Here is a 23,957-nt window from a genome sequence, read left to right on the forward strand (position 1 = left end):
AATCTCTATTAGATTGACAAAAAGAATTAACAAATCAAAATTTAAAACAAAACAGGAAATAAGATAAAAATAAATGGATTGATTATAAAAGAGAAAATACTAATTCCCAATGTCAGAAATGAAAGAGGGATCATCACTACAGAATGAAAGATTATCACTATCAACACTCAGACATAAATAAATATTGCAAACTTTACACCAAATGGAATTGATGTATTTGAAGTGTTAGTGAAACACAAGTTCCTTGTAAATATACATTTTAAAAACTGACCTATAAACCCAGAAAGTCTCTGTATCAATTGCAATGTATTAAATAATTAATTAAAAACTTTCCCAACCTGGTAAAAAGTAACAAGCTCGTTCTAGAATTTATATGAAAATGAAAAAAAAGGTGTAAAAAAAATAAAGTTCGTGAATTTGTACCTATTGATTTCAAGAATGTTTATAGAGCTTGAGTGATCAGGATCAGGATAGGGTAATATTGACACAAGAAAGAATATGTAGATCAATGGAGTAGAAAAAATAATCCACAATCATACCCATGCGTGTATAGTCAATTAGTTTTTTACAAGGAACTGAATTAATTAAGTATGAAAGGATAGTCTTTTGAACAAATAGTGCAGAAGCAACAAATTATATCCAAATGGGGAAAACTGAACTTTACTAATATCTCACTTCATAGCAACAGTTAATCTGAGATGTACTTAAAAGCTAAAATATTATAACTGCTACAAAAACACAGGAGAATGTATTTGCAAACTTTGATCAGGCAAGGATTTGTAAGATAGAACACAAAACAGACAAACCATTAAAAAAAAAAAAGGATAAACTGTGCTTCATCAAAAATAATATCATCTGCTTTAAAATTAGACCATTAAAAATGAAAAGACAGACAAAGACTAGTGGAATATATTTACAATGCATATATTTGGCAATGGACTTATATTTAGAATGTGTACATACATTCAATAACATGAAATCCAATAAAAAATGGACCAATAAGAAATCCAATAAAAAATGTTCAAAACACTTGAACAGAAACTTCATGAAAGGAGATATGTGTGGTCAATAAGCACAAGATGAATTTTAAAATATGCTAAGTTATAAAGGAAATACAAATTAAAGCTATAGTGAGATATAACACTGAAGTTCAGCTCAGTTCAGTCGCTTAGTATGACTAAAATAATAAAAATTTGCAGTATCAATAAATAGCTTGAAAATAGAGCAAAATCAAACTCTCATATACTTCTTTTGGGAAGGTAAAATGTACTCAAAAACAATTTAGCAGTTTCTTCAATATTTAGATATACACTGATTATATACTGCCTAGCTATTCCATTCTTAGATGTTTGCCAAGAAAATTAAACTGTATATCCAAGCAGAAATTTAATCAGAAGTGACACGGCAGCTTTATTTTGATAACCCCCATATTGGAATCCACTCAAATGCTCATCAACAGCTGAAATGATGTATACAATGAAATGCAATACAGATGGAGAAGTTCTATACTGTCAGCAAAACATGACTGGGAGCTGACTGCAGCTGAGATTATGAGCTCCTTATTACAAAATTCAGACTTAAACTTAAGAAAGTAAGGAAAATCACTAGATCATTCAGGTATGACCTAAATCAAAACCCTTATGATTATACAGCGGAAGTGACAAATAGATTCAAAGGATTAGATCTGATAGAGTGCCTGAAGAACTACAGACAGACTTTCATAACACTGAACAAGAGGTGGTGACGAAAATCGTCTCTAAGAAAAAGAAATCCAACAAGGCAAAATGATTGTCTGAGGAGGACTTACAAATAGATAAGAAAAGAAGTGAAAGGAGAAAGGGAAAGATATGACAATCTGAATGCAGAATTCCAAAGAAGAGCAAAGAGAGACAAAGCCTTCTAAAGTGAATAATACACAGAAATAAAGGAAACAATAGAACGGGAAAGTCGAGACTCTTCAAGAAAATTAGAAATACCAAGGGAAAATTTGACGTAAAGATGGGTACAATAAAACACAGAAAAAGTATGGACCTAACAGATGCAGAAAATATTAAGAAGAAATGGCAAGAATACGTAGAACTGTACCAAAAATGTCTTAATGACCAAGATAACCATGATGATGTAGTTACTCACCAGGAAACAGACAACCTGCCTCCTGAGAAACCTGTATGCAGTATAAGAAGCAACAGTTAGAACCAAACATAGAATAACGGACTTGTTCCAAATTGGGAAAGGAGTACATCAAGGCTATATATTGTCACCCTGCTTATTTAAATTATATGCAGCGTACATCATGCAAAGTGCTGGGTGGGATAAATCAAAAGCTCGAATCAAGATTGCTAGTAGAAATATCAATAACCTCAGATATGCAGATGATACCACCCTTGTGACAGAAAGTGAAGAACTAAAACAGCCTCTTGATGAACGTGAAAGCAGAGAGTGAAAAAGTTGGCTTAAAACTCAACACTCAAAAAACTAAGATCATGGCATTTGGTCCCATCACTTCATGGCAAATAGATGGAGAAATGATGGAAACAATGACAGACTTTATTTCCTTGGCCTCCAAAATCACTGCAGATGGTGACTGCAGCCATGAAATTAAAAGATACTTGCTCCTTGGAAGAAAAGCTATGAAAAATCTAGACAGCATATTAAAGAGCAGAGACATCACTTTGCTGACAAAGGTCTTCATAGTCAAAGCTATGATTTCTCCAGTAGTCATGTACAGATGTGAGAGTTGGACCATAAAGAAGGCTGAGCACTGAAGAACTGATGCTTTCAAACTGTGGTGCTGGAAAGATACCTAACTTCCTTGGACAGCAAGGAGATCAAACCTGTCAATCCTAAAGGATACCAACTTGAATATTCATTGGAAGGACTAATGCCAAAGCGGAAGCTCCAATCCTTTGGCTGGCTGATTCAAAGAACCAACTCATTGGAGAACACCCTGATGCTGGGAAAGATTGACAGCAGGAGAAGAAGCAGGCAACAGAGGAGGGGAAGTTTGGATGGAATCGACCATTGGACAGGAATTTGAACAAACTCTGGAAAATAGTGAAAGACAGGGAGGTCTGGCTTACTGCAGTCCAGGGGATTGCAAGAGTCAGACACGAATGAGTGACTGAACAACAACTCAATGATGCATTTGAAACATACTACTAATAGAGATAATAGGAGTGAATCTCAAAAACATTCTTAGAGAAAGAAGTCAGTCATGCACGAGTACATTTCAGATCACTATTTTACAAAACTCAAAGAAAGATGTCCTTTTCTTCATAGGGGACTGAATACAAAAACAGGAAGTCAAGAGATACCTGGAGTAACAGGCAAATTTGGCCTTGGAGTACAAAATGAAGCAGGGAAACGACTAACAGAGTTTTGCCAAGAGAATGCACTGGTCATAGCAAACACCTTCTTCCAACAACAAAAGAGAAGACTTCACACTTGTACATAACCAGATGGTCAAAATAATCAGATTTATTATATTCTTTGCAGCCAAAGATGGAGAAGCTCTATACAGCCAGCAAAAACAAACTGGGAGTTGACTGTGGCTCAGATAATGAACTCCTTATTGCAAAATCCAGACTTAAATTGAAGTAGGTAGGGAAAACCACTAGACCATTCAGGTATGACCTAAATAAAATCCCTTATGATTTTACAGTGGAAGTAACATACAGATTCAAGGGATTGGAGAGAGATGTTATGGGGAAGGAAGTGGGAGGGGGGTTCATGTTTGGGAACGCATGTAAGAATTAAAGATTTTAAAATTTAAAAAATAAAAAAATAAATTTAAATAAATAAATAAATAAATAAATAATAAAAATAAAGACAGAGTTCCTGAGGACTATGGATGGAGGTTTGTAACATTGTACAGGAGGTGGTGATTAAGACCTTCCCCCCAAAAAGAAATGCAAAGAGGCTAAAGGGTTGTCTGAGGAGGCCTTACAAATAGCTGTGAAAAGAAGAGAGCAAAAAGCAAAGGAGAAAAGGAAAGAGATACCCATTTGAAAGTAGAGTTCCAAAGAATAGCAAGGAGAGATAAGAAAGCCTTCCTCAGTGATCAGTGCAAAGAAAAAGAGGAAAACAAAAGAGTGGGATAGACTAGAGATCTCTTCAAGAAAATTAGAGATACCAAGTGAACATTTCATGCAAAGATGGGCACAATAAAGGACAGAAATGGTATGGCCCTAACAGAAGCAGAAGATATTAAGAAGAGGTGGCAAAATACACAGAACTATACAAAAAAGATCTTCATGGCTCAGATGATCACGATGGTGTGATCACTAACCTAGAGTCAGATATCCTGGAATGTCAAGTCAAGAGGGCCTTCGGAAGCATCACTATGAACAAAGCTAGTGGAAGTGATGGAATTACAGTTGAGCTATTTCAAATCTTAAAAGAAGAAAGAATGTGAGATGTGATGTGAAAGTGCTGCACTTAATGTACCAGAAAATTTGGAAAATGCAGCAGTGGCCAGAGGACTGGAAAAGATCAGTTTTCATTCCAATCCCAAAGAAAGGCAATGTCTAAGAATGTTCAAAGTACCACACAATGGCGCTCATCTCACATGGTATCAAAGAAATGCTCAAAATTCTCCAAGCCAGGCTTCAACAGTACATAAACCATGAACATCCACATGTTCAAGCTGGATTTAGAAAAGGCAAAGGAACCAGAGATCAAATTGCCAACATCTGTTGGATCATTTAAAAAGCAAGAGAAACATCTACTTCTGCTTTATTGACTATGTCAAAGCCTTTGACCATGTGGATCACAGCAAATTATGGAAAATTCTTCAAGAGATGGGAATACCAGTGTATCTGACCTGCCTCCTGACAAATCTGTTTGCAGGTGAAGAAGCAACAGTTAAAACCAGACATGGAACAACAGACTGCTTCCAAATTGGCAACAGAGTGTGTCGAGGCTGTATATTGTCACTCTGCTTATTTAAATTATGTGCAGAGTACATCATGCGAAATACTGGGCTAGATGAAGCACAAATTCCAATCAAGATTTCCAGGAATATCAATAACCTGAGATATGCGGATGACACCACCCTTATGGCAGAAAGCAAAAAGGACTAAAGAGCCTCTTGATGAAAGTGAAAGGGAGTGAAAAAGTTGGTTTAAAACTCAACATTCAAAAAAACTAAGATCATGGCATCCAGTCCCATCACTTCATGGCAAATAGATAAGGAAACAGTGGAAACAGTGAGAGATTATTTTGGGGAGCTCCAAAATCACTGCATATGGTGACTGTGACCATGAAATTAAAAGATGTTTGCTCCTTGGAAGAAAAGTTGTTACCAACCTAGACAGCATTTTAAAAAGCAGAGACATTACTTTGCTGGCAAAGGTCCATCTAGTCAAAGCTATGGTTTTTCCAATCGTCATGTATGGATGTGAGAGTTGGACTACAAAGAAAGCTGAGCACAGAATTAATGCTTTGGAACTGTGGTGTTGGAGAAGACTCTTGAGTGTCCCTTAGACTGCAAGGAGATCCAACCAGTCCATCCTAAAGGAGATCAGTCCTGAATAATCATTGGAAGGACTGATGCTGAAGCTGAAACTCCAGTACTTTGGCCACTTGATACAAAGAATTGGCTCATTGGAAAGGACCCTGATGCTGGGAAAGATTGAGGCCAGGAGGAGAAGGGGATGACAGAGGATGGGATGGTTGGATGGCATCACCGACTCAATGAACATGAGTTTGTATAAGCTCTGGGAGTTCGTGGTAGACAGGGAGGCCTGGCATACTGCAGTCATGTGGTCACAAAGAGTCAGACTGAGTTGACTGAACTGAACTGAAAGAAGATAATAAAGGCAAAACAAAATAAAACAAAACAAAAACTTAGTTGTTGCCTAGGTCAAAATCTTGGGAGAAGATTTTCTTGTGAATAGCACAAAAGAAACTTTTGAGGGGGGAGGTACATGTTTTACTTGTTTTAGATCTTGATTATGGTGATGGTTCCCTGGTGAAGGAAATGACAACCCACTCCAGAGTCCTTGCCTGGAGAATCCCATGGACTGAGGAGCCTTGCAGGCTACAGTTCATGGGGTTGCAAAGATTCAGACACGATTGAGTGACTAGGCAAATTGTGATGGTTACATGAATATATACCTTCTTAAAAATTTATTTGGGTATACACTTAAAATGCGTTTGTTATTATGTAAATTGTTGATGTAAAATATAGAGGGGAAGGAAACAATGCAAATGTAGAAAACTAACCTTTTTCTAAAGTGTCTGTGACTCAGGAAAGATAGACCTTAGCATTCAGACAGAGTTCAATAATATATGAATACAACTATAATGCCTATACAGATAGAAGCATCTCCTCAGAAGTTTTTCATTACTTTGAAAATTCTTATAATTGAAATTTATAGTACAGTACAGATAGACATTACTCCTCAAGATTAAGTCAAAGTTACCGTGCAGATGTCTCTAGTAGAGTGAGGTTGAAATGAATGTATTGTACTAGGAAGATGGGTCATTAACATTCCAGACCAGAGGTTCTCCAGGATGGGTAAGCTTTAAGACAAAGAATGTCATAAAGACATTGCTCCCGGAGAGCAGTGAAGTCTGTATAGATGCGAGAAGGCACATATAAAGCTGATTGTAGGAAGCACACTTGCCCTTGGTTAATGGTTCAGAAGACGGTGTGGATAAGGGAGGCTAAAAGAGTCTTAATGACAGTGAATGCATGGGTCCTTTTTTTCTGTTCTATTATGTGATGTTTATCCTGATTTGGATTAGTATATTACATATAAAAAGCACTCAATAATGTTTGTTGAATGAATAAGTGAATTCGTAGGGGTGAATGGCTATTAGAAGGGAATATTCTGCAATGAAAATGAAATTAATTTAATATTCAAACTATATATTTGTTGGGAACTTATTATACTTAATACTTGAATAACTATTACTTCATAATTTTGGCTAGAATTACTCCTGTAACAGTTGAATTCTAGAATCATTAATGAATACATGGAGTATTTTTTAAAGAAGAAGAATATGTAAAGTTAATTATAGCAGGACAGTTATGAGAAAGTCATTTTAACTGTATAAAATTTCCCAATTTCCACCTACTCACATTGTATTTAAGTGCTTTAGGGGAAAAACCACTTTGACCTGAGTTCAGAGCTTAACTTAAAATAAAAACTGTTCTTTATTAATTATAATGATAAAAAAAGGGGGAAAAGTTAGAGAAGCATGTACATGTGATTTAATAATATAGTCACTCAACTATATTATGAATAAAAGGAGGTTACTAAAGTATCTTGATAAAAAGAAAGGGAGGGCATTTTATAGGAATATTGCTTTTCAACATGGTAAGCCATGCTCTGTCCCAGGCCCCTTGCTTTGCTGCGATTCTGTGTTCAATTGTACTTTCTTGAAAATTTTGTTTCTTTTGGATACTCTCGATCTGTCAGGATAGACAACATTGTATGAGCAGGACATCCTGCATTCTAACTGGGGCCCCTCAGAGTGCTCTGAGAACTTCTACCACACACCACTCACTCTGCTCATGGTCATCCAGATGCCCCTACAAGCCCTTGGGCTCACAGATGGGGTTGTTCTGAGATCTTATGTTTCGAATGGTTTCTAGGAGTATAGCTTAGAGAGAAGACTACTGTTGTCCTGTGCAGGACTTCTTTCCAAGGATGACACAAAATTGGGCCTTAGGAATGTTGCTGACACACTGATTGGGTAATTTAAATTATTTATGTAAATAAGCACCTTGTTTAAGAATATTGTTTTTCCTCTTTTCTTCTAGCTAGACAGAAGAAAGATAAAATGCAAAGTAAGAAAAGGGTAAAGTGATAATATCTGAAAAAAGATCTAACAGCAGTAAAATAGGAAGTGAATGTGAAAGTGTTAGTTGCTCAGTCCTGTCTGCAACTTTGTGACATGGACTGTAGCCTGTCAGGCTCCTCTGTCCATAGAGTCGTCCTGGCAAAAATATTAGAGTGGGTAGCCATTCCTTCTCCAGGAGATCTTCCCAACCCAGGCATAGAACCCAGGTCTCCCCACATTCCAGGCAGATTCTTTACCTTCTGAGCCACCAGAGAAGTCCAGCGAAATAGGAACAGGTCCTATTATAAACATGCTATGCTACATATGTAATTCCACTAAGGTGTAGTTATTTGATGAGGCAACATGTCATTCCTAAATTATTCCAGTGTTTTTAAATACAATATTTCATATATATACATATATATATGTAATCTAAATGGAGGTTATAATTTGAATTTTTATATTAATGTGCTAAATTTTTATAAAGAGAATAAAGCAAATTCAAAGGTATGTAGACATTTTTGAAACACAACCAGGCATGTAAGGAGGGCTTTTGGTGTGCTACTAGTGTAACATCACAGTAGTCAAAATTGATAATATATTCTTCAAAATAAGCCAATTAGGACTTTTCAATTTTGAATACTTCAATGTAAAATAGCATTTGCAAAATAATATATAGGACAGAGTCAACAAGCATTTGCCTTATTTGAAAAGAGGATCCAATCCTTGAAATATTTTCTTAAAATCTTCTATAGAAGATGTACTAAGCAATATTTAGAATTTAGACTATGTGCTACATATATATATATATATATATATATATATATATATACACACACACATATATACATGTTCTATCTATCTGTATTTTGGAGTTGCTTTAGATCCATATCTATCCATTATTTTAGAGCTGTTTTTACATGTTGGAAGTATAGTAGTATAATATTCATCCCTAGGCATTCTGAGTAAAACAGTTTTAGATAAAATGTTGCCTTGACTGTCATCCAGGCCTAGATCAAGTTCTAATTCATGTTTTCTTATTTATTAACATTATCAATGATTAGTGTACAGTTGAATAGTTTGCGGATTTCACCTTTCTGAATTGAATATAATTGTTTTAACTCAAAATTAAAAAATGTAAGATATAGTAAGTTTGGGGACCTTGGCTTTAGTATTATTTTGCTACTGATAAAATGTGTCATTTATTTAGAGAATATGAATATCTAGTTCTATTTGCCCATAGGAACAGTTACCATGGGGACATATTTGATTGGGTAGGTAGATCCTATATCCCATTAAGAAAGTTGATCTATTTATCATAATATATATTGAATTTAAAACACATTTTAAAAATTTGTTTTTCTTAGTGTATCTCTCTTTTCTAGGAGATAACAATTTCTGAGACATTCCAGAAAAAATACAATTTAATGTTAAGCCTTGTGGGATGAGGTATATGTGTAAAATGTGTTGGGGAAACTTAAATTTCAAGGTCATTTAAATAAAAAGAAAATTAACAAATTATATAGTGTGGTCTTTCCATGGGATAACCCCTATTTTTAGATATGAAATTAAAATAAACATATCAAACCTTATTCAAGTGATTTTTGTAAGGATAGAATAATACAACATGCTCTCAAGCTTTGAAGAGTTAAGTTTTTATTAGCAAATTCTGCTAAAACTGTTTTCAAGATGAAGGATACTGAGACTGCAGTTGATGATTTAAATTGGCAATTCCATGTTGACTTTGCCTACTAGCTAAATTCCACACCAAAATAACTCCCTGTCATATCTGCAATAAATAATAGAATTCTTAAGGAAAAGATTGATTAAATTAGGCCCCTTTTCCTCTAACCACAAACATTGCTTCTATGTACTTTGTACATTTTTAATTTTTATTACAATTTTATGCTTTTTATATGGAGCTTTTGCATAGGAAAAGTTAGCTCCTGGGATCTCTCCTGGTTATCTCATTTGCCTCTCTCACTGAAATCACGCATGAAACATGCTCCAAAACACCCCCACTGAGACATATGAATTACCTGTCTACTTGTGGCTTGGAAAACTCGGAGGCAATTGTGCAGTGAAGCTAGACTCATGTTTTTGCCAAAAGCAAAAATTGGACAAATAGAGGAAATCTAGTAGTTTGTTATATAAAAATTTCTATATGAGTATGAATTTCATTAAACTAAATGAAACAATGCTTCTGTTTCTATAATGCTAACACTCGTGCATTTAACACAGATAAATATTTCATTAATGCTTTTTCTTTTTCAAGTTTCTACGTCTGACAGGAAAGCATTTCTTCAGAAGAAGGTGAGCATTCTTGCTCCAGTCAGACAATGAAGATAAAATCTCTGCTGCAAACCCAACTGATCGCCTACAAAGCATGTTTATTATACAGACATATTCGATAAACACACAGATGGTTTTTAAACTCTCCTTACTGCTTCTGAAATATCATCCCTTTTGATAGTTTGCTACTAATTTCCATATGTTCTCTTCTTTCTTATTCCAAAGATGATCTTCAGGGTCTAGTCAACAAAACCTTTAGAGGGAATAAAATTCCTATCTCTCTTTTGCTTGTTTTGTAAAGGAATAAAATCCTCTTCTCAAAATATAAGTAAAGATAGCATACTACTTGTTAAAGTCAAAATGAGATGAAATTTTTAGAAACTGAATCAATAGGCTGCAAAAGATGGTCCTTTCAAGTTCAGATGTAACAGAACATATTTTCACATTTGTTTCATTTCAGTTTTAATTTCTAATTTTGTGTACACTGTTTAATATTCACTCAACTCATAATACTAGTGTGCAATTCATACCGTTATCTTAGAAGGACATATAGATGCAATAATATATCAAAGTGATTAAGGGTGTGCCTCTGGAAGCTGAATACTTCAGTCCTAATTCTCCCTTCATTCAGTTTCACTTCAGTCACTCAGTCGTGTCCGACTCTTTGTGAAAATATAGCACTCTGGTAAAATTACTTCTCTCTACCTTATCTTTAAAGTAACGATAAAAATAGTACCTGCCTCCTGGGTTATGTGGTAAATAAACAAGTTAATATTTATAATGTGCAGCTGACCTTTGAACAATATGGGTTTGAACTCTACTCATCTACTTGTATGTGGATTTTTTTCAATGAACACACAGTATAGTACTATGCTAGTGGTGCATGCTGGTTGAATATAGGGATACCAAATCACAGAAACAGAGGACCAACTGTAAATTTATACTTGGATTTTCCACTGCATAGGGAGTTAGCAACCCTAAAAGTGCTTGTTGTTCAAGGGTCAGTTCTACATAGAATACTGTATGACCAAAAACAATAATAATAACACTGTATGGCAATGCTAACCTCTTCTTTGAAACTATTTTAATAATTTAAAAATAAACACAGATATATTAAGAATGTATACATCTAGAAACTTGTTAAGGTTTCAAACTATTAAACTATCATCTTAATATGATCAAACTATTAAAATCTTTTAAATATATGCATATTTAATTTAGGGATACATGAACACCATGATAGTAAGTTTTAAAAGTAATTATCCTTTTTATGATGAGTGGAGACAAAACTTAAAATGTAAGGTATGAAAAGATCCCCTGATGAAAATATTCTCCTTGTTGAAGCTGTCATAACAAAAAGCATTTCAACTCCTGAGAAGGACAGACTGAGAACTGTTTCTGATTCTGCCAGTATTTCTTTGTATGAACTTAGACAAAATTGGTTCTGTGTTCTGAAAACCACCTTTCTCATCTAATGAATTTCAATAGTAATATTATTTCACAGGGTTGTTGTAAAGATTAAGGGATGCACTACATGTAGGGTACTGAGTGTACTTATTGTCACACAATCAATGTTATAAAAAGTCAGGTTATTTCCCTTTTCCTCCTGCTGCACTGCCTTCAATTCCCATATTGCTCAGACAATAGGAATATTTTTGGCATAAATCATGTTGGGATGTTTTATTTTGACCTATCTGTTAAAGTCAATTCATCTAAAGCAGCTTGATGCCATAGAATGAGTAGGTTGATGAGGTTACAGAGCAGAATCAAGAAAGAAATGTAGATGCTTCTTGTAGGCATGCTTAGACATTTCACCAAAGTCCTATCCTCATAGGGGACCTCCGCAGGCTAAGCTATGGCTCACTCAGTCCTATACACAATTCATGTCGTATTGTCTGTGAGACTGCTAGGCTGACATGCTCCCTCAGCTCAACTGAGACACCAGTGATTTAATGAAAGAAGCCACTGAGGACGATTTCCAACTTCTAAGTGTGAACAAGGAAGAAGGAAACTATCTTCTCATTCCTAGGCACTGAAAATTTGGTCATTTGAAGCATTAAATGTAGGCTATTCCTGTATATTTGATTGCTTTAGACATCTCCAGATCAGGGTCAAGTACTAGTCATTTTATTAAAGTAAAACTCCTTGCTTTGTGGAAACAATCAAGCTCTCCCTAGAGAAAATATATCCCGAACATAGGCGCCGAGAATGTTTCTCTCAGAGCTTTCACTTTTTTCGGTGTGTGAAGATAAAGACAGAAAACACCAGGTAGTTTCTCTTGAGCATCATCTTATACCAAGATCTGAGCCTTATTAGAACATTGAGTGTTAGAATATAATTAATTTCGTCCTATGTGAGAGCATGCTTATTTGCTTCAGTCATATCTGACTCTGCAACCCTATGGCCATAACCTGCCAGGCTCCTCTGTCCATGGGATTCTCCAGGGAAGGATACAGGAGTAGGTTGCCATGCCCTCCTCCAGGGGATCTTCCTGAGCCAGGGATCGATCCAACCTACATCTCCCGCAGCTCCTGCATTGCAGACAGATTCTTTACTTCTGAGCTACCAGGGAAGCCCCTGTTTCTTCTTAGCCATGTGCTATCAACATTAATCTCAGGGCTATTCAGTAATCTGGATGAATAGCTATCTTTTATATATTTCATAAAGGTACATATATATATATAGGTATAAATAGATTTCATATAGATATCTATGAATGGTATAGAGATAAAATTCATATACATCCATATACGTACATGCACACACATAGAGTTTCACATATACGTATGAACTTTAACATGAAATTTATGTCAAGAGCAATATAAGGGGCAGCAGACACACAAAAAGATTAGGAAATACCAAGGGATACTGAAAACAACTTCCTTCTTAAAATATTTTTTCAGAGGCTGGATAAACATTATTGAGTAGGAAAATATGGAGCTCACTTCCCCCTACAAAGACATCGAAAATATATCTTCCTGTGAAACAATTCACATGTAAAACTAACTGGAAACTGGCAGAAAAATTCCCATATAACCAAAGCTGCAAAAAAGATTTCCATGTGACTGATTGGACAGAAAAAAAGGCATAAAGTTGGGATCTCGAACCCTTGGAGGGATCTAAAAGGAAGAGAAGGTTTGAAAGAGCAGACCTTGCCCTGGGGAGTGAGTGGGTCCATCCACAGAGTGGGTTTCCCAGTCCCACGGTCCTACTCAGAGGAGAAAAGATACCTTGGCTGCTGGGAAAACTGCTGGGACAGAAAGAAAGGCTGGAGAACCCTAGACTCTACCAGCAAAGAATGTGTGTGTGCTGGCTTGCCAACAAACAGGGTGGAGAGGGCTTTGCACTGGCAGCTACTGTCTCACTACACTTCCAAGCCCCTAGGGTACAAACCCCAGCTGGATCACTCCATACCACAGCTTGATGCAAGATCTGGACTATTGGGTCCTAGGAAGAGTCAGTCTAGCTATGCAGAGACAGCCTGGGGTGTAGTCTGGGTGTAGCAGTGCCAAGAATCAGCTTGCCTTGATTATGGATCATTCTCCACTTCATTCCCACTCCTAGCCAAGTGAACACTCATCACTTGCTCCACACTATAGCTTGGCATGAAGTCCTGGCCAGCTAGGCCATGGGAGAAGATTCAGTCTAACTTCTCAGGGATATCCTAGGGAGTCAGGGTGCTGTCCAGGTGAGGCAGTGATGGCCACTGTCAACATGTACTCCAGAGGTACCACAGAAAACATGGTGATCTGCAACACCCTGGTCTATTTTCCAGCTTAGCAGGTGTCCAGCCCAGCCCACTTCATGCTGCAGTTTAGTGCGGGGTCTGGGGCAGACAGTTCCTGAGAGAAGATTCTATCTGAGGACACAGAGATGGACTGGGATGAAATCTGGGTGGGGCATCAGAGGCCGCTGTCAGCACTTGCATGGGAGGCACTGAAGACTTGGTGCTGGAAATGGGGCAGACAGGTCCTGGAAGAAGACCACTTGCACAGAGGCAGCCCACATCTCCACTGGCAATATGGTCAGCTCTGTTCAAGAACCCAAAATACCTCAACCACAAGTCTCAGTCTGGTGAGTACCACAACCATGCCTGTTCTGCAAAATAACCTTGAACTAGGATGGTACAGTGGGAGAAGAGAGATGACCTTGAGCTGCAGGTTGCACACTGCTGCTCTGTGAGTGCAGTGACCTCATTCGCTTTGACGAGGGGATTTTGCTCCAAAAACTAGGGAGCAGACCCCGCCCCTGACAAGGCAGAGAGAGCCAGAGAACAGAGATGAAGTCCTGTCCCACACCAACTACAGCCCCTAGCAAGGTGATATTGCTCAGCACACACTGAGGAAAGAGATGGTTAGAATTCATACCAAAACCAGCCCTTGCATTAAAGACACTGAATGAACAAAATCTACATAGGGAAACTCCTACATAAAAACAAACTTTCCAGACTTAATAGGTAACTATCTCTCCAAAATTCATTGAGACAGAGAAAGTTAAGAAAATAAAAGGGCAGAGAAACAATCTCCAATTAAAAGAGCAAGAAAAATCCCATGAAAGAGTAGGTAATGAAATAGACCTCACTAGATTAACAGATTCTGAGTTCAAATTGGTTCAGTTTAGTTCAGTCACTCAGTTGTGTCCAACTCTTTGTGATTCCATGGACCTCAGGACACCAAGCCTCCCTGTCCATCACCAACACCCGGAGTTCACTCAAACTCATGTCCATTGAGTTGGTGATGCCATCCAACCATCTCATCCTCTGTCATCCCCTTCTCTTCTACCCTTCAATCTTTCCCAGCATCAGGGTCTTTTCAAATGTGTCAGCTCTTCACATCAGGTGGCCAAAGTATTAGAGTTTCACCTTCAGCCTCAATCCTTCCAATGAATATTCAGGACTGATTTCTTTTACGATGGATTGGTTAGATCTCCTTGCAATCCAAGGGACTCTCAAGAGTCTTCTCCAATGCCACAGTTCAAAAGCATCAATTCTTTGGCACTCAGTTTTCCTTATAGTCCAACTCTGGCATCCTTATGTGACTACTGGAAAAACCATAGCTTTGACTAGATGGACCTTTATTGGTAATGTCCCTGCTTTTTAATATGCTGTCTAGGTTGGACATAATTTTCCTTCCAAGAAGTAAGTGTCTTTTAATTTCATGGCTACATTCACCATCTGCAGTGATTTTGGAGCCTCCAAAAATAAAGTCAGCCACTGTTTCTACTGTTTCCCCATTTATTTGCCATAAAGTGATGGGACCAGATGCCATTATCTTAGTTTTCTGAATGTTGACCTTTAAGCCAAATTTTCATTCTTCTCTCTCAGTTTCATCAAGAGGCTCTTTAGTTTTTCTTCACTTTCTGTCATAAGGATGGTGTTATCTGCATATCTGAGGCTATTGATATTTCTCCCAGCAATCTTGATTTGAGCTTGTGCTTCATCCAGCCCAGTGTTTCTCATGATGTACTCTGCTGCTCCTGCAGCTAAGCTGCTTCAGTCATGTCCGACTCTGTGCGACCCCATAGATGGCAGCCCACCAGCCTCCCTGTTCCCTGGGATTCTCCAGGTGAGAACACTGGAGTGGGTTGCCATTTCCTTCTCCAATGCATGAAAGTGAAAAGTGAAAGTGAGTTCACTCAGTCGTGTCCAACTCTTACCGACCTTGTGGACTGCAGCCTACCAGGCTCTTCTATGCATGGGATTTTTTAGGCAAGAGTACTGGAGTGGGGTGCCATTGCCTTCTCCAGATGTATTCTGCGTATAAGTTAAATAAGCAGGATGACAATATACAGCCTTGATATACTCTTTTCCCTATTTGGAACCAGTCTGTTGTTCCATGTCCAGTTCTAACTGTTGCTTCCTGACCTGCATACAGATGTATCAGGAGGCAGGTCAGGTGCTCTGGTATTCTCATCTTTTGAAGACTTTTCCAGTTTGTTGTGGTCCACACAGTCAAACGCTTTGGCATAGTCAATAAAGCAGAAATAGATATTTTTCTAGTAACTCTCTTGCTTTTTTGATGATCCAGCGGGTGTTGGCAATTTGATCTCTGGTTCCTTTGCCTTTTCTAAAACCAGCTTGAACATCTGGATGTTCACAGTTCACATATTGCTAAAGCCTGGCTTGGAGAATTTTGAGCATTACTTTACTGGCATGTGAGATGAGTGCAATTATGTGGTAGTCTGAGCTTTCTTTGACGTTGTCTTTCTTTGGAATTGGAATGAAAACTGACCTTTTCCAGTCCTGTGGCCACTGCTGAGTTTTCTAAACTTGCTGGCATACTGAGTGCAGCACTTTACAGCATCATCTTTTAGGATGTGAAATAGCTCAACTGGGATTCTATCACCTCCACTAGCTTTGTTTGTAGTAATGCTTTCTAAAGTCCACCTGACTTCAGAGTCCAGGATGTCTGGCTCTAGGTGAGTGATCACACCATCATGATTATCTGCATCATGAAGATCTCTTTTGTACAGTTCTGTGCATTCTTGCCACCTCTTCTTAATATCTTCTGCTTCTCTTAGGTACATACCATTTCTGTCCTTTATTGAGCCCATCTTTGCATGAAATGTTCCCTTTGTATCTCTAATTTTCTTGAAGTGATCTCTAGTTTTTCCCATTCTATTATTTTCCTCTATTTCTTTGCATTGATCACTGACTGAGGAAGACTTTCTTAACTCTCCTTGCTATTCTTGGAACTCTGCTTTCAAATGGGTATATCTTTCCTTTCTTCTTTCCTTTTCACTTCTCTTCTTTTCTCAGCTATTTGTAATGCTTCTTCAGACAGCCATTTTGCTGTTTTGCATTTCTTTTTCTTGGGGATGGTCTTGATCCCTGTCTCTTGTACAGGGAGAATGTCATGAACATCTGTCCATAGTTCATCAGGTACTCTGTCTATCAGATCTAGTCGGTTAAATGTATTTGTCACTTCCACTGTAATTGTAGGGGATTTTATGTAGGTCATACCTGAATGGCCTACTTTCTTCAATTTAGGTCTGAATTTGGCAATAAGGAGTTCATGATCTGAGCCACAGTCAACTCCTGGTCTTGCTTTTGCTGACTGTATAGAGCTTCTTCATCTTTGGCTGCAAAGAATATAATCAATTTGATTTTGGTGTTGACCATCTGGTGATGTCCATGTGCAGAGTCTTCTCTTGTGTTGTTGGAAAAGGGTGTTTGCTATGACCAGTGTGTTCTCTTGGCAAAACTCTATTAGCCTTTCCCTGCTTCATTCTGTACTCCTAGGCCAAATTTGCCTGTTACTCTACGTGTTTCTTGATTTCCTACTTTTGCTTTCTGGCCCCCTATAATGAAAAGGACATCTTTTGGGGGTGTTAGTTCTAGAAGGTCTTGTAGTTCTTCACAGAACCATTCAGCTTCTTCAGTGTTACTGGTTAGGGCATAGACTTGGATTACTGTGATATTGAATGGTTTGCCTTGGAAACGAACAGAGATCGTTCTGTCATTTTTGAGATTGCATCCAATTGCACTGCATTTTGGACTCTTTTGTTGACTATGATGGCTATTCCATTTCTTCTAAGGGATTCCTGCCCACAGTAGTAGATATAATGGTTATCTGAGTTAAATTCACCCATTCCAGTCCATTTTAGCTTGCTGATTCCCAAAATGTTGACATTCACTCTTGCCATCTCCTGTTTGACCACTTCCAATTTGTCTTGATAATGGACCTAACATTCCAGGTTCCTATGCAATATTGCTCTTTATAGCATCGGACCTTGCTTTCATCACCAGTCACATCCACAGCTGGATGTTGTCTTTGCTTTGGCTCCATCTCTTCATTCTTTCTAGAGTTATTTCTCCACTGATCTCCAGTAGCATATTGGGCATGTACCAGCTTGAGGAGTTCATCTTTCAGTGTCCTATCTTTTTGCCTTTTCATACTGTTCATGGGGTTCTCAAGGCAAGAATACTGAAGTGGTTTGCCATCCCCTTCTCCAATGGACCACATTTTCTCAGAACTCTCTGCCATGACCCATCTGTCTTGGGTGGCCTGCATGGCCTGGCTCATAATTTTATTTCATTCAAATAGGTGGTAATAAAAATGCTAAATACATTAAGAAATATTATAAATAGAAAGGCAGATCATTGAAACAAGAGACTAGACACCATTAACAGGAACCAATCAAAAACAGATAATTTAAAGTCTGAATTAAAAAGTTACCAAGAAGCAATGAATAGCTGACTGGATGACACAGAAGAATGAATAAGTAATCTGGAAGATAGAAGAATGGAAATCACCTAACCAGAACCAGAACAGCAGACAGAAAGACAAATGAAAAATAAATAAAGCCAACATGCAAGCTCTATGAAATAATATAAAACATGAAAGTTTACACATTACAGGGGTCTCAGAAGGAGAAGAGAGAGAGAAAATGAAAATACAAACTTACAAAATCTATGGGACGCAGCAAAGCTACAGTAACGGTATTGGCACAAAACAGCATGGTATTGGCACAAAAGCAGACATACACATCAATGGAACAGAAAACAGAGACAATAAATATACGCACACAACTACAGACAATCTATGACAGAAGAGGCAACAATATACAATGGAGAAAAGATACTGTGTTTAACACATTTCTGGGAAATCTGGACAGCTATATGTACAAACAATGAAATAAGAATACTCTCTTATACCATGAACAAAAATAAATTCAAAATGGTTTAAAGATCTAAATGTAAGTCATGATACCATAAAGTACTAGAAGTGAACATAGGCAGAACAACCTTTGACATCATGAATTATTGCAATGCTTTCTTAGATCAGTTTCCCAAGGCAAAAAGAAATAAAATCAAAAGTAAAAAAATGGGACCTCATCAAACTTAAAAACTTTTGCACAATTAAAGGAAACCATCAACAATATGAAAAGACAGACAGAATTGGAGAAAATATTCGCAAATAATGGGATTGACAAGGGGTCAATATCCAAAAAACACAAATAGCTCATATAACCCAATATCAAGCAAACAAATAACAACCCAATCCAAAAATGGACAGAAGATCTAAAGCGACATTTTTCAAAATAAGACATACAGATGGCTAATAAACACATGAAAAGAAGCTCCACATCACTAATTATCAGAGAAATGGAAATCAAAACCACAATGAGATATTACCTCAGACCTGTCAGAATGGCAATTATTGAAAATCTAAAAATAAATACCAGAGGGGGTGTGGGAAAAAAGGGAACCCTCTAACACTATTGGTGAGAATGTAAATTGGTATAGCCACTATGGAGAACCATATGGAGGGTCTTCAAAAAACTAAAAATAGAATTAAAGAAAGTGAAAGTGAAGTTGCTCAGTCATGTCTGACTCTTTGCAACCCGTGTAATGTAGCCTATTAGCTCCTCCATCCATGGGATTTTCCAGGTAGGAATATTGGAGGGGGTTGCCATTTCCTTCTCCAGGATATCTTCCCTGACCAAGGGATTGAACCTGGGTCTCCTGCATTGTAGGCAGACACTTTACCATCTGAGCCACCAGGGAAGTCCAAATGATCCAGCAACTCCACTCCTAGATATAAATATACATATTTATATATGAAGGCGTTTAGAAACTACTGCACATAAAATAGATAGGCAACAAGGATTTACTATATAGCAAAGGCAATTATGCCCAATAGTCTCTAATAACCTTTAAAGTAATATAATGTGTTTTAAAAACCTAAAAAACACATGTAAGAATTAAAGATTTTAAAATTAAAAAAATAAAAAACTAAAAAAATAAATAAATAAAATAAAAACCTAAAAAATCACTGTATTGTACATCTGAAACACAATATTTTAAATCAACTATACTTTAATAAAAAATACATATTTTTCTATACTCAGCCTTCAATCTGACAGAGAATTCAAAAACATAAAATTATTTATTCTTATGAGATATTTATTTTGGCAAAGTGGCTGCTGTAGCAGTTCAACAACTGATGGGTTCTAATTTGGGCATGTTGAGTTGGAGACACCTATGAACATTAAGTGGCAATGTACAGTCAACAGCTGGATCTGTGGATTTCAGTTCATGGGAACATTTGCAACAGTCACCAGCACACAGGTCAAGAGTGAAGTGTTAAGTCAGAGTGGGATCACTAAATGAGTATGTGTGAAGTGAGCAAAGGCATACCAACATTTAAAGGGTTTCGTGAATAAAAATGAATCTAAAGAGAATTATGAGCTATCACAGAAACAAAGAGGAGAGTATTTTAGTAAGCAGGGAGTAAATACCTGGGTCAAGATCGCCAGAGAAAATATGAGTGTACAGAGTAGGTTGAAACAAGTATTCAGTACTAAGGGATAAACCTTAACTTGGTGAGACAGAGTTTCAAAAAAGTAACATTGATAGAAGCTGTAAATTAATGAGCTAGAGTAAGAGAAATAGAAATGTAGATAGAGATCAAAGTGGACAAAGGCTGTTTAATATGTTTGAGGATTTGGGAGTTTTATTAAGAATTATCTCACTATCAAACAAAGCTTTATAGAAACATGCTTAAATAATAAAATCTTACCACTATCTTTAATTCTAACTCTCAATATTTCCTTCATATTCAAACTTAATCCTCAGTTTCTTATCAAGGCATTAGATAGTTTAGATGAGAAAAGTCATCCAGTAGTTTTTGGTAATGTGATTAGGAATATTGAGTAAAATAAAGTATTGCTATTGTAAAGAAATGTTTCCCTGGTGGTTCAGATGGTAAAGAAATTCTGCAGTGCAGGAGACTTGTGTTTGATCCCTGGGTTGGGAAGATTCCCTGGAGAAGGAAACGGGAACCCACTCCAGTATTTTTGCCTGGAAAATCCCATGGGCAAAGGAGCCTGGCGGGCTACAGTCCATGAGCTAGCAAAGAGTCAGACATGACTGAGACTATCACTCACTCATTGTAAAGAAAAAGGCTAGTAGTCACATGCTGCTGCTGCTGCTGCTGCTGCTAAGTCGCTTCAGTCATGTCCGAATCTGTGCGACGTCACAGACGGCAGCCCACCAGGCTCACCTGTCCCTGGGATTCTCCAGGCAAGAATACTGGAGTGGGTTAGTACCACTTGATAAATAGGTAAGGACATAACTGATGCTCAAGATAAGTGCTGAGCTGATTCTGGGAGGACTGTGTTTTCAAAACATAGCTATCTTATTTAATGAGGGCTGAGATTATGTGTAGATGTAGTGAGGAGTATCATGATTTTAAGATGAACCAAGAATTGTGCTCTATTTAAAAACTCTTTTCAAATCAACCTGTGAGTGAGGTATAGTTTACAATTTAAAGATCCAATGTCCTTTGCTGCTGAAAGATCCAATGTCCTTTAGGAAGGACTTATTTAAACAGATGTTTAAGTACATGTGTCTTTAACTGTGTGAGCATGCACACTCAGTCATGTCTGACTCTTTGCAACCCCATGGACTGACTGTAGCCTGCAAGGCTGCTCTGTCCATGGGATTTCCCAGGCAAGAATACTGGAGTGAGTTACCATTTCCTTCTCCAGGGCATCTTCCCAATCCAGGGATTGAACACTTGTCTCTTGAATCTCCTGCATTGACAGGCAGGTTCTTTACCAGCTGAGACACCGAGGAAGCCCAAAGGGTCATATATCGACTCTCATTATTGGTCATTTAAAGTTCAGGTTAAATTGGTTCTTTCTCATTGTCAGGAAACTGAGAACATGGAAGGGGGCCAGCAGGCTTTAGACACGTTCATGCCTGGGATAGTGGACAGAAAGGGACACTGAGAATTCAGGGGTGAGAGAAATAAATATGGTAGTCTACCTGTGTTAAGGAGAGAAGTACTTTCTTGTATTCATACCAAAATTTTAAGCCAGGGTTAAATCACTACAACCTAAAACGTTCTGTAATTGAATGCACGTTAGTAGCAAAGAGGCTTGCTCCTTAACATTATCTTTCTGGATTAGATAATTGCTGAGCAAAGTTTTAAGAGAAACACATTGCATAGTGAATAAAGAAACAATATAACAAGTGACAGACTTGTAACACCATTTTAAGCATCTGTTGATTTCAAAAACATGCACACACTCATTCAATTGTTAGAAACCCCTTAGAGTGTTGCAATCCATCATCTGTGGTCACAGAGTGGATAAATCTGCAAGAGATGGAGACTGCTGTTCTCATAGATTGAGCTTCACATAGAGTCAGGATTTTCCCCTCATTTTTCCTTCCTTACACATTTTTATATTATTTCTGTCATTGCTTCATTTTCTTTCATGATACTCTCAATATATGCTGACTCATCACATGCCACTAGACAGGTAATCTTCAAGTTTTTATATCTCTAAAATGGTTAAGGTTTCACAGACTCAAGGAGAAAGGGCCATTACTCCTTTGCTTGCATGACTATATACTTGTCATCACATTCAGATCTCCAGATCGTCAAACAGATGGTGAATGGTCCTTCCAGGGACCCTAGGATTTGGCTGGTTTTCTGAACACTGCTTTGGTCAGTCAATAACTTATTTACGATTTCATTCATTAAGACTTAAGCTTTTTAAAAACCACTCTATTGTGTATACTATGTCCATTCCTTAAGTTAAAATTATCTTGGCCTCAGTCAATAACAGAGACCTATACATTTCATCCTGTTCAAAACACCAATAAATTTGGCTAAGAATAGGCCCTGTTCTATAACATTTAGTTTTAACATTTAGATCCCACAGCATTGACGAAACTCTCTTTTTGGAAATTAGGGAAGTTTCAAGGAGTGCTTTCATCCCAAATTCATAGTGCTTTCATCCCAAATTTCCCAATGCCTCAATTCAGTCATTTATCAGATATTTATTAGTAGTTATGCTTATGCTTAAATTATTCTACTAAAGAGAAAATAAACTCCCTAAAAGCAATCATAATTCTCACTTTCTTATACTTACTACATTGTCTATTTCAGTCATTTTCAAATTTTGAATTTAATTGATAACAGATGGCAGGATTTTCAGAATTCATTCTTTTCTAGAATGATTTTAACATAATATCACAAAAAGTTATTTCCCTTTATTATGAATAATTCACACAGGTTTTATTATTTGGAATATGGCTAAAAAGAGAACCTATTTCAGAACCAATATATACGTAAAGCAAAGCCTGTGTTTATAATCACAGGCCCTCTAAATATGTAGTATGTAAAAAGGGAACTAGTTCAATACTTCAGTGTTTTACATGAGACTTTACTATGTGTAATGATGGGAAAATTCCAATTTCAAATGCACTTTTCATGGAAAATCAGTGTGGATTTAACAGAGAGCAAAGTCTCTATGAAGGAATTCATGATGCAACTTTAGAAATTCACCAGCAGTAAATCACTGGAACTGGATGAGTGCTTCACGATGAGGTGTGGAGGAAATATAGTGTGAAATAGCAGAGATATTGACAAGGATATACCTTAAAAGCAATAAGCACTTGATGATTGGAAAGTTTCCCATACTCTAAAAAGAGCCTAGAAATCTCAGTGAAATCTGAGCTTCAAATAAGAAATGCAGTAAATGATATAGCAACTAGATGGTTCCTTTCAAATAATATAATTGTAACACACATCATGAGTAATTAAGTTTTAAAAATGAAATTTCTAGCCTTTTCCCAATTAAAGAACTTATATTACATTTCCCCACAAGAACGTCATGATTTAAATCTGTTTAATCTCCTAATTGAATATATTCAATTACTGTTAAGTTTGTTTGGTTTGGATTATTCCAAGACATTGCCAATCAGATATTTTAATCAGCACTAGAAAACCACTGTTTACACAGCAAAAAGCAAAATATAGATAATTAAAAACATTAAAATGCCAGATACTACAGCATTTAAATATATTTGTTTCATATTTCTTGAAATCTTGTAGTAACTTCTGTATACTCATTTCTAT

General features: G+C 37.0%; 1 non-coding gene across 1 annotated transcript; it reads right to left on the minus strand.

The window, feature by feature from the left end:
- TRNAC-ACA lies at positions 19,519-19,591 on the minus strand. Its single transcript has one exon. It is a non-coding gene; the product is annotated as a tRNA-Cys (tRNA).

The sequence above is a fragment of the Capra hircus genome, chromosome 9, assembly GCF_001704415.2.
Source record: "Capra hircus breed San Clemente chromosome 9, ASM170441v1, whole genome shotgun sequence".
In the NCBI taxonomy this organism is placed as follows: Eukaryota; Metazoa; Chordata; class Mammalia; order Artiodactyla; family Bovidae; genus Capra; species Capra hircus.